Source organism: Conger conger, chromosome 2, assembly GCF_963514075.1.
Source record: "Conger conger chromosome 2, fConCon1.1, whole genome shotgun sequence".
In the NCBI taxonomy this organism is placed as follows: Eukaryota; Metazoa; Chordata; class Actinopteri; order Anguilliformes; family Congridae; genus Conger; species Conger conger.
This window is the reverse complement of record NC_083761.1, coordinates 81,991,259-82,003,758: the sequence shown is the minus strand read 5'-3', so window position 1 is coordinate 82,003,758 and position 12,500 is coordinate 81,991,259. Positions and strand designations below refer to the sequence as shown.

Genomic DNA, 12,500 nt, shown 5'->3' with positions numbered 1-12,500 from the left:
ATCTCACTGCTCCATTTCACGCACTCTCTCCCACCCCCTCTCCCTCCCTCCCTCCCTCCCTCTCCCTCCCTCCCCCTCTCCCTCCCTCCCTCTCTCTCTATCTCCCTCCCCCTCTCCCTCCCTCCCTCTCTCTCTCCCTCCCTCCCTCCCTCCCTCTCTCTCTCCCTCCCTCCCTCCCCCTCTCCCTCCCTCCCTCTCCCTCTTTCTCTCTCCCTCCCTCTCTCTCTCTCCAGAGTTCTGCAGCCCATTCAGGGCTCGAACGCCCCGCTGCCCGGTCAGCCCCTGAGACACGGGTGAGCTCTCCGTCCGGAACATCTCCGTCTCCTTGGAGACCGGGGCCTCGTTGCTTCATCACAAACCGCCTGACCGTCTCTGACCCCGCCCCTCTCTGCCTGATTGACAGGAGCCTGAACAGGACGAACCCGGAGGAGCGACTGAAGCGCGCGGGCGGCTTGAAGAAGCACACCCTCTAGCTAGCCTTAGCGCCCTCTCTCCCCCACCACAACACCTCTAGCTAGCCTTAGCGCCCTCTCTCCCCCACCACAACACCTCTAGCTCGCCTTAGCGCCCTCTCTCCCCTACAACAACACCTCTAGCTAGCCTTAGCGCCCTCTCTCCCCCACCACAACACCTCTAGCTAGCCTTAGCGCCCTCTCTCCCCTACAACAACACCTCTAGCTAGCCTTAGCGCCCTCTCTCCCCCACCACAACACCTCTAGCTAGCCTTAGCGCCCTCTCTCCCCTACACCAACACCTCTAGCTCGCCTTAGCGCCCTCTCTCCCCTACAACAACACCTCTAGCTAGCCTTAGCGCCCTCTCTCCCCTACAACAACACCTCTAGCTAGCCTTAGCGCCCTCTCTCCCCCACCACAACACCTCTAGCTAGCCTAGCGCCCTCTCTCCCCCACCACAACACCTCTAGCTAGCCTTAGCGCCCTCTCTCCCCTACAACAACACCTCTAGCTAGCCTTAGCGCCCTCTCTCCCCCACCACAACACCTCTAGCTAGCCTTAGCGCCCTCTCTCCCCTACAACAACACCTCTAGCTAGCCTTAGCGCCCTCTCTCTCCCACCACAACACCTCTAGCTAGCCTTAGCGCCCTCTCTCCCCCACCACAACACCTCTAGCTAGCCTTAGCGCCCTCTCTCCCCTACCACAACACCTCACTGGGCTAGCCTTAGCGCCCTCTCTCCCCTACAACAACACCTCTAGCTAGCCTTAGCGCCCTCTCTCCCCCACCACAACACCTCTAGCTAGCCTTAGCGCCCTCTCTCCCCTACACCAACACCTCTAGCTAGCCTTAGCGCCCTCTCTCCCCTACCACAACACCTCTAGCTAGCCTTAGCGCCCTCTCTCCCCTACCACAACACCTCACTGGGCTAGCCTTAGCGCCCTCTCTCCCCTACAACAACACCTCTAGCTAGCCTTAGCGCCCTCTCTCCCCCACCACAACACCTCTAGCTAGCCTTAGCGCCCTCTCTCCCCCACCACAACACCTCTAGCTAGCCTTAGCGCCCTCTCTCCCCTACAACAACACCTCTAGCTAGCCTTAGCGCCCTCTCTCCCCCACCACAACACCTCTAGCTAGCCTTAGCGCCCTCTCTCCCCTACCACAACGCCTCACTGGGCTAGCCTTAGCGCCCTCTCTCCCCTACACCAACACCTCTAGCTAGCCTTAGCGCCCTCTCTCCCCTACCACAACACCTCTAGCTAGCCTTAGCGCCCTCTCTCCCCCACCACAACACCTCTAGCTAGCCTTAGCGCCCTCTCTCCCCCACCACAACACCTCTAGCTAGCCTTAGCGCCCTCTCTCCCCTACCACAACACCTCTAGCTAGCCTTAGCGCCCTCTCTCCCCTACAACAACACCTCTAGCTAGCCTTAGCGCCCTCTCTCCCCTACAACAACACCTCTAGCTAGCCTTAGCGCCCTCTCTCCCCCACCACAACACCTCTAGCTGGCCTTAGCACCCTCTCTCCCCTACAACAACACCTCTAGCTAGCCTTAGCGCCCTCTCTCCCCCACCACAACACCTCTAGCTAGCCTTAGCGCCCTCTCTCCCCTACAACAATACCTCACTGGGCTAGCCTTAGCCCCCTCTCTCCCCCACACCAACACCCCTATGTCACTACCCCGCCTACAATCTCCCTGGACCAGCGACTCACGCAAACCCTTCGGTTTGGTGCCAACACCTCCAGAAAATGAAAATAAGAACCTCCACATGCCAAGCCTGAGTGCCAAGATTTGGGAACGATCCACACGGTGGTGGGGGAGAGGTACCTGCTCCGCCCTGGGGAACTGCAGTCATCGCCGCCCGTTCTCCCTGAAAATCATCATCGCCCCCCCCCCCTCTTTTCTTCACTGAAACTGACGTTGCCAAGCTGCGGTCTGACAGAGCTGCCCAGGTGCACAGCTCAGGGTCCTCCAGTGTCTCTGCCAAACGGGGTACGGGGGGGAAGCCTTGGGTGCGTGCACCGTGTGCAACACAGACACAGCGCTGTCCAGAGAGGAACTCGAGCCTCACTGCTACGGCATCTTCCGTAGTCTGACTCTCTTTCACACACACACTCTCACACACACACACACACACACACACACTCTCACACACACACACACGTGACGTCAAACACATTACTGCTGTGACATTTTATTGTAGGAATTTAGTAACTTGAAAGTTATGGAATTAGACCGCATACACTAGCCTTTGTTCCCTCTGGAGTTCAAAATCAAAAAACAGAATCTTAGTTTGTAGTAGCAGTAGAATTAGAAACCGGTTGTTTTGGTGAAAGTTTTTGTTGTATCTTTTCCTCAGAGTTTCATGTTAAGGCCTACGTTGCAGTTTCTTCAGTGTCTGTTCCGCGTGTTTAAAGAAATTAAAGTATTCGCGCTTACGAGGTTTCAGAACAGAACACTTAAGTGCTACGTAGTAATTACTTGAATGTTTTGCATTTCTTTAAAAGAAATACCTCATTTTGCGAATTTAAGCAGGTTATCGGACTACATTAATTTGTGCATATTTAAAATTTAAAAAAAGGCTTCACGATTAAATTATTTTCTCCGCACAAAATAACCTTCTAAAGGCAGTTCCTGTTCTGGTTATTATCTTTGTCCAGTTCGGCGGTTCCTGTGTGTTTTCTGACACACTAGCGCCCCCTGCAGGCAACCTCAATTTAGGCAGTTTTCAAAAATGCCGTTTCCAGCGGGAGCCAGTGTCTCGCCGATCTCGCCGTAACAGTCAGTGGGCAGTGTCATGAACGTTTTGTGTTTATTGCATTTTTACGTGACCTTTTGTAACGATTGCGTTCAGACTTTCTGTCACAGCATATTTATCGTGTTTGTAAGAATGTTTTATTGAAAATTCAAAGACAATAAAATTGAGACTTTTTGCTGAATGTCGTCCTCGTTCGTCGTTTCTCTTTTGAATTCAGTTATTCGGCGGAAAGCGTAAAGCTGCCGCGATTCTTCTGTAATTTAATGGTTAAGGTACGTGACTGGGGACCCGCATGGTCGCTGGTTCGCGCCACAATAAGATCCGCACAGCCGTTGGGCCCTTGAGCAAGGCTTCCGGGGCGCTGCACTCTGGCGACCTGCGGTGTTTTTCATGTTGGCGTGTTGTCATCTTTTGTCGTCCTTCGTGTATTTTATGCACTTTTACTGCCGTTTTTACGACTCGACCTGTTGTGTATTACCGTGGCTTTGCCTGCATGGATTATCGGACTTGCCCTGCTGATTTTAAGCGCCTATTTTATTCAAGGACTCAATCACGGTAACGCTGCGGGCAGCGCTGCAATTCAATACACTAGAGACTTCCTACTACAGTGTAAATCTAAACCTCCGGTCAACCTAAAAGTTGACTCAATACCGAGCTTTTTGCGGACTCACTTTCACACACAATCCAAACGAAAACGGGGGGAGAAAGGCGGAATCAGACAGAGACTGAAAAGAATGAAGAACAAACTTCCCCTGCCCACCTGCTTGCTGATCAACGCCCGGTCCCTGAGGGGGAAAACAGATGAATTGACAGCAAATCTCCGCCACCTCCACGAGTACCGGACTGCCTGTGTGATGGCGATCACGGAGACGTGGTTGGATAGTCAAGCCCCGTCCAGTCAGGCGGAGCCGGCCGGTTTTACCGCATACAGAATGGACCGGGACTCCAGCGTCACAGGAAAGTCACGCGGCGGTGGTGTGTGTCTCCTCATTCGGGACGAATGGTGTGGATCAGTAGTGGTAAGGGAACGTCTTTGTACTCCTAACATCGAACTGCTCTGTGTGTCACTCCGACCATTCTATCTCCCTCGGGAGTTTCCACAACTGTTCTTCACCGTAGTGTATATCCATCCCCAAGCAAAAACTGCCAAAGCATCGGAGGCGATCTATAATCTCTCTCAGAAACTTGAAACCATGTCTCCAGATGCTCCAAAATTTATTTTAGGTGACTTTAATAACTGCTCCTTGCGAAATAGTCTACGCACTTATTATCAATATGTGAAGTGCCACACGAGAAAAAACAAGATCCTGGACATGTGTTATGGCACTGTAAAGGGTGCCTACTCTGCCTCCTCCCTGCCTCCACTGGGGGCATCAGATCACAATGTGGTGTACCTCCGACCAGCATATCAGAGGCTCCTGAAGAGGGAGAAACCCCAGGTCAAGACTGTAAAGATCTGGAATGAGGACAGCATCTCTTGTCTGCAAGGCTGTTTCGACTGCACCTCATGGGAGGTTTTTAACTGTCCAGACTTGAACGAACAGACCGACGTGATTTCAGACTATATACAGTTTTGTGTAGATTCAGTGATACCCACTAATACATTTAAGACGTTTTCTAATAATAAGCCCTGGGTATCGAAAAAACTGAAGCACCTTTTAAATAAAAAGAAACTGGCCCACACTCAAAACGATGCGACAGCCATGAGAGACATACAAAGGGAAATTAAGAGACAAATTAAGATGGACAAGAACATTTACAAGCAAAAAGTGGAGGACAATATGGCCCTGAGCAACCCCAGACATGCATGGCAGGGCATCAAAGCCATGACTAGCGCTCCCCATAAGGGCAGAGGAAAGCTCCACACTGGACTGGAGGGTGTAGAGGGGCAGGACATGGCTAATCAGCTTAATGCATTTTTCTCTAGATTTGAATGTGATAGCACTGCTGAGACTGAACAGGTTAAGTCTTCCTTAATGACAGCTCATAATATCGCCATCAACCAGTCAGAGGTTTTCAAACTGTTCAGAAGCTGTAATACACATAAAAGCCCAGGCCCAGACAATATCTGTGGTAACGTGTTGAAATATTGTGCAGAACAACTGTCTCCCATTTTCAGTTCTATTTTTCAGTCTTCTCTGGATCAGCATACTGTACCACTTTTATGGAAAACGTCCATCATTGTTCCCATTCCCATCCATCCATCCATCCATCCATCGTCACCCGCTTAATCCGGAGTCGGGTCGCGCGGGCAGTAGGCAAAGCCGGGTATTCCAGGCGTCCCTCTCCCCAGCAACGCATTCTAGCTCCTCCTGGGGGATCCCGAGGCGTTCCCTGGCCAGGAGAGATATATAATCTCTCCAGCGGGCTCTGGGTCTCCCTCGGGGTCTCCGCCCAGTTGGACGAGCCCGGAAAACCTCCAAAGGGAGGCGCCCGGGAGGCATCCTGATGAGATGCCCGAACCACCTCAATTGGCTCCTTTCGATGCGAAGGAGCAGCGGCTCTACTCCGAGCTCCCTCCGGATGTCCGAGCTCCTCACCCTATCTCTAAGGCTGAGCCCGGCCACCCTACGGAGGAAGCTCATTTCGGCCGCTTGTATACGCGATCTCGTTCTTTCGGTCACTACCCAAAGCTCGTGACCATAGGTGAGGGTTGGGACGTAGATCGACCAGTAAATCGAGAGCTTCGCCTTCCGACTCAGCTCCCTCTTCACCACGACGGTCCGGTGCAACGCCCGCATTACTGCTGACGCTGCACCGATCCGCCTGTCGATCTCACGCTCCCTTCTACCCTCACTCGTGAATAAGACCCCGAGATACTTGAACTCCTTCACTTGGGGCAAAGACTCGTTCCCAACCCGGAGGGAGCAATCCACCGTTTTCCGGCAGAGAACCATGGCCTCGGACTTGGAGGTGCTGACTCTCATCCCGGCCGCTTCACACTCGGCTGCAAACCGCTCCAGTGCGTGCTGAAGGTCCCATTCCCAAGGTTCCTAAACCCTCTGAGCCCAACGACTACCGCCCCATAGCACTAACTTCATTAGTGATGAAATGTTTTGAAAGAATAATTAAAAGGCATATAGTATCACATACCCAACATTCACTGGACGCCTTACAATTAGCCTATCAGCCTAGTAGGGGGGTAGATGATGCCATTTTAACCCTGTTGCATCTTGTCCACTCACATCTTGAGCCTCCAAAGACGCACATAAAAATTTTATTCGTAGATTTTTCTTCCGCCTTCAATACGATTCAGCCTCATATCCTGGCCCAGAGACTAGCGGATGAGTTTTCCCTGGATGGTGGTCTGATTCTCTGACTGCTGGACTTTCTAAGTCAGCGAGTACAGCAGGTGAAAGTGGGCCTTGCACTGTCCAATAAAATATCTTCTTTTATAGGCTCTCCTCAAGGCTGCGTTTTATCTGCCTTGTTGTTTATTTTATACACAAATGGCTGTACCAGCTCCTTCCCTGGAAGATTTTTAGTTAAGTTTGCCGACGATACGGCACTGGTTAGCCTTCTTCAGGGTGATGAGGAGGAGCATGGCCCTGTTTTAGAGGCATTTATCAAATGGTGTGAGGACTCACATCTCCTCCTGAACACTTCTAAGACAAAAGAGATGTCTATTGATTTTAGGAAAGAGCCCACATCCGGTCTGACTAGTATTAGAGGACAGCCTATACAGTCAGTCACGGAATATAAATACCTCGGGGTTGTCTTAGATAATAAGCTGAAGTGGGACAAATATCCTGAATCCATTAACAAAAAGAGCCAGCAAAGGCTTTACTTTCTTAAAAAGTTAGCCTTATTTGATGTCAATCTCACCATGCTTAAGATGTTTTACAGTGCCTTTGTTGAGAGTGTTTTAACTTTTGGCCTTATTTGCTGGTTTGGTAATGCAACAGAAGCACAGAAAAAAACCCTGAGGAAAACTGTAACCAGTGCCGGCAAATTGCTGGGCTTTAAACTGACCAGCTTAGAAGAGAGTTACAGAACCAGGTCTCTCAAGAAAGCAGAAAAAATCATCTCTGACCCCAAGCACTTTCTCTGTACAGCCTTCGACCGGTTACCTTCTGGGCGTAGGTTCCGGCAGCCAGCCTTTTCAAAAAACAGGTCCAAACATTCATTCATACCACAGGTGATTAAATCCCTGAATGGTAAGGTCTAACCCACATATTTTATACATATTTTATATATTTTTTTATATTTATATTTTATTCACTTAGTTTAACTCTGTCTAGCGGGTCCAGCCAGAGCACTAGTTTTATTTTGTTATATATGTCGTAACTACCAGCAGCTGCTGTAGTGCACCGTGGTTTTTTTTTATTTTTTATATATATATATATATATATATATATATATATTTTTTTTTTTTTTTTTTTTTTTTTTTTTTGGACTACAGATCTGATCTGTTGATGTTATATGTCTGTCTCTATGTGCTGTGCCTGTTTTTATGTAACACCACCAACAATGTTTTTCTACCGAAAACTAATTTCCCCACGGGGACAATAAAGTACCTACTACTACTATTAACCCTGCATTGCTCCAGGGGAGGATTGTCTCCTGCTTAGTCGAATCAACTGTACGTCGCTCTGGATAAGAGCGTCTGCCAAATGCCATTAATGTAATGTAATGTAATGTAAAGAAAAGTCCGGGGAAAGGGCTCCTTGAAAAGCATGGTGAGACTAACTGCCCTAAGTATGTCTTTTCCTCCTTGAAAATTGTAGTAAGTTGTCATCTGTAAATGCGAAAATTGATGTGAAGTTGAGTGAAATTTTACACTGCCTGCTCTAAACTCAATGAATGTATACAGTTAAAATATGAATGAATACAGTTCATGAATAAAGTTAAACTAAATCCACTATGGGCCAGTTTCCCCAACATGGATTAAGCATAATCCCAGACTAAAAGAAGAGTTTAACACTTTGTCCATGTCTGGAAAAACCAGGCAAAAATGTATATTTGTTGGTACAGGTGGTTTCCTCCCACAGTCCAAAGACATGCAGGTTAGGCTGATTGGAGAGTCTAAATTGCCCGTGGGTATGAGTGTGTGAGTGAATGGTGTGTGTGTGCCCTGTGATGGACTGGCGACCTGTCCAGGGTGTATTCCTGCCTTTCGCCCAATGTATGCTGGGACAGGCTACAGCCCCCCTGCGACCCTGTTCAGGATAAGCGGGTCAAGATAATGGATGGATGGATGGATGGAACCAGGTCCACCTGACAAGCAGAAAGGCAGTGACTTTCCCACTGCAGTTTGCCTCTGCCAGTTCTGTTTTCACCACGGTGGCACCACCTGGCCACTTGACGATGGGACCAAATCCGCATGTGTGTGTGTTAATTTAAGTCGGGTCAGTCATCAGAATAACATCTTAATCATTCTGTGTGCAATATCTGTACCGAGACAGCAGGGGGCAGCAGTCAGCCGCAAAAGCTGAGGTGCAGCGGACGTCGGTGTGTGTTGCGCAGAACGCACAATGCTCGCACGGAGCTGTGGTTGAGCTGCAGCTGAGGTCAAATTCAGGACAAGATCTGGACCCTGCCCAAATCTGGAACATGGACTGAAGTAAAAAAATAAAATAAAAAAGCCACTCTGGGTTTTACTTCACGCGGTTAGTCGGCTAACTCAGTAACCCGCAAACCCACGATGACTCCATTCACGAGCAAATACAATGTTTGTGACCCACCCAGGATTAACATGGAGCCTGACATGTTTACAAATGCATTTTTAAACTGCTGTGAGCACATTCGCACGACTGCCTGTACACCACACGAAGAGCGGGGGACAGTATGGCCGTTATGAATATCAATAGCGAGTGTATTGCTGTATATATTTACTTGTTCATAGCAGAGTTGTCCTGGCTTTAAAAAAAAGTGTGGGGGGGGGGGGGGTGTCTTTCACATCATTTCGCAGCTCGGCTCAAACTCTCCCATGATGCTCCACCGGGCCCTGACCCCTGCCCCCTGACCTCTGACCCACAGTTCGCGAAGCGCCGTGGCGGAGAACGGAAAATACCCTGGGGAACTTTGTCCAGCCTCGCATCTACGAGAGCGCGCTGTGGGCATGCTGAGCATCATGGGAAATGTGCCCTGAACCAGTCCCCGGCCCCCGGCCCTGCTACAGACGGAAAACACGGCACACTCTCAGCAATACGGTGACAGAGGAGGCACATTTTCGTTTTTTAAGGATCAAATTTCCCAAATCTACCCTCAGAGCCCAGTAATGTTCTCTTTGGGCGCAAATGAGAATGTTTTCCGAGCAAAAAGATTTGATTGGAATTAGGGTACAATTTAATTATACATTGTTGGCTTGGGGTTTTTTTTTAAATGTACCAATAGGGTACCGCCCCAGTGACAAGCATTTGTACTTTTTTTAGGCACTTTTCACACCTTTATTTCTGAGAGTGTAGTCTTCATGCAGTAGCGACATGGCTCAGGTGGTAAGAGCAGTCGGAGGGTTGCCGGTTCGATCCCCCGCCCGGGCTGTGTCGAAGTGTCCCTGAGCAAGACACCTAACCCCCAAATCCTCCTGATGATCTGGTCGGTGCCTTGCATGGCAGCCAATCGCCGTCGGTGTGTGAGTGTGTGTATGAATGGGTGAATGGAGAAGCATCAGTTGTACAGCGCTTTGGATAAAGGTGCTATGTAAATGCCAACCATTTACCATTTAGCAGCATACTTGATTAGCACTGAGCGCTAGCCCTGGGTAATCTCCCCAGCTGCTATTTCAGAGAGCAGCAGCTGGGATTGTAGTCTCCCTCTCCCGCTCCCGAGTGAAGCCTGGCTGTGGTGGGGTTGAATTCCCTGGCTCCGACCGTGCTAATGCCCACAAATGTTTGGGGATAATAGTTCTCCGCAGACGTAAGCAGAAGCAATGCTAATGGGTTGAAATGAGTGCAATTCCCAGTGAGTCAGTAACTCTCGGCATTTGGATTTAGCTGGTGGAAACTGCACTAATGAAGGGGTGTGACTGGAAAAATGTGTCATTGATTTTCCTACCGAAAGCCTCAGAAACAGGTCTAATGCCACGTTTATTTATTACACTGCACTGTAAAAATCCCACTGGAAAAAAAAAGAAAAAGCTAATTTTGAGGAGAAAATGCTTAAAGTAAGCAAAACGATCTACCATCATCTACCATTTACATTTTACATCTACCAGTGAGGGAAGAAACACTATCTTTTAAACTAGAAAAGCTAAAATAGTCTGAAAGTAGCCAGTTTTGTCAACAATTTTGCACTGACGAGAGATTTAAAAGCTAACTGATATTCAGTGCTTTTTTGGCTGTCTTCTGAAAATCCTGTCTACTTATCAGAAAACATGAATTTTACAAGCTGAGGTACTGCAAGACCAGAGACACTTACCCGTCTCTACAACATCAATGCCAAATTAGCAGAGACAAAGTTTGTCTTTAAGCATTTTGTTGTGAATATTCTTATTACATCACATTACAATCACGCGGCAGACTCTCTTATTCAGAGCCACACAGAGAAACATTAAATTCTGCATCAATGAGCAATGCGCATCTCGTCAGGAATATTTTCCTCTGTGTGGTTAACTCCCTAACATTGGCTCTGATAAGTCTTGCAATCAGACGTTTAATTAATAATCGACAGCACATTAAGATAAGACTAAGACATAAACAACGTCAAAACGGGATCTGAAAAAGGCCAGCGGTCCCCATTCGAGTGTCCGCACAATCTCTCCACGCCAAAAGGCACCTCATTAACGCCAGTGTGAGGCTGAAAGAGCGCCGTGTTTATGACTTCACAGGTCCATGTTCCCGCGCAGCCACTGCGGGAGACTGAAGTGTACGGCCTTCGACGCACGTCTGTGGGAAACACTGTTTACAGCAAAGTGAGCTGCGAAAAATGTGCCCAGTCACTTTGGCAGGAAACCCAGCCGACCACAAAAACAAAGTTCCCGTCTCGTCTCTGTGCGATGAGGGGCGGCCTGTAGCGTAGTGGTTAAGGTACATGACTGGGACACACAGGGTCGGTGGTTCGATCCCCGGTGTAGCCACAATAAGATCCGCACAGCCGTTGGACTCTTGAGCAAGGCCCTTAACCCTGCATTGCTCCTGGGGAGGATTGTCTCCTGCTTAGTCTGATCAACTGTACGTCACTCTGGATAAGAGCGTCTGCCAAATGCCAATAATGTAATGTAATGTAATGATGTGATGTGATGTGATGTGATGTAATGATGTAATGATGTGATGTGCTGTAGCTGCAGTGAGCAGGGCTTCACGTTCTGCTTCACGCTCTGCTTCACGCTCTGCTTCACGTTCTGCTTCACGTTCTGCTTCATGTTCTGCTTCACGCTCTGCACAGAACGCAAGCCTCCTTCTGATTGGACTTGACGCCCCAGGTGACACGCTTGGGTTAATTGAGGACAAGGGCACGGTGCAAAAGGAAGAGAAACACACGCACTGTAAGGGACGAGGCATGGCGGGGACCAAGGGCTGTTGTAGGGACCAAATAGCGTTGTGGGGACCGAATAGCATTGTGGGGACTGAATAGCATTGTGGGGACTGAATAGCATTGTGGGGACCAAATAGCGTTGTGGGGACCGAATAGCATTGTGGGGACCAAATAGCATTGTGGGGACCAAATAGCATTGTGGGGACCAAATAGCATTGTGGGGACCGAATAGCGTTGTGGGGACTGAATAGCGTTGTGGGGACTGAATAGCGTTGTGTCTTGTGGGGACCGAGTGGTGTTGTGGGGACCAAAACCCTCCTTCTGGTCCTCTTGATTATCTCCAGGCAAGATCAATCAAGCACAGAAAAGTATTTGAATCCAAAACAATTGCATATTTGACACAGGGCTCGTACACCGCTGTGCTGCTGTTGCTTCTAAGAGTGAACATCCAGATTTTCTATTTCACAGGATTTTTAGAGCACTGCTGAAGCTGGTCTGTGCAGTTTGTGATTTATTTACACGTTAAAAACCACAGAAGCAAATAATTGAAACATTTACTACATATTTAATACTGTGCTTTATTTTTTGGTTGATAACACTGTATGGCATGTTACAGTACCCCTTTAGAGCAATAACGGTGTATTAGCACACACACATTTATAGAAATGCATAGAAAATAAAATAAAACAAAACTGTAAGTGCTTTCTGTAGATGTGCAATATCAAGTAATACTGTTTATACAACTAAACAATAGCACAAACAAAACACAAGTAGCCAAAAAATAAACAAACACCAACACATGAGGTCAACACGTGGAGACACCCTTCTCACCAGGACGGTGGTTTTTTTGTTTTTTGTTTTTGTTTTTTTTACA

General features: G+C 48.6%; 1 pseudogene; it reads left to right on the top strand.

Annotated features, from left to right (window-relative positions):
• LOC133121366 (serine/arginine repetitive matrix protein 1-like) overlaps window positions 1–573 on the top strand; it is a 10,508-nt pseudogene extending 9,935 nt beyond the window's left edge.
• Window positions 574–12,500: the final 11,927 nt, after the last annotated feature.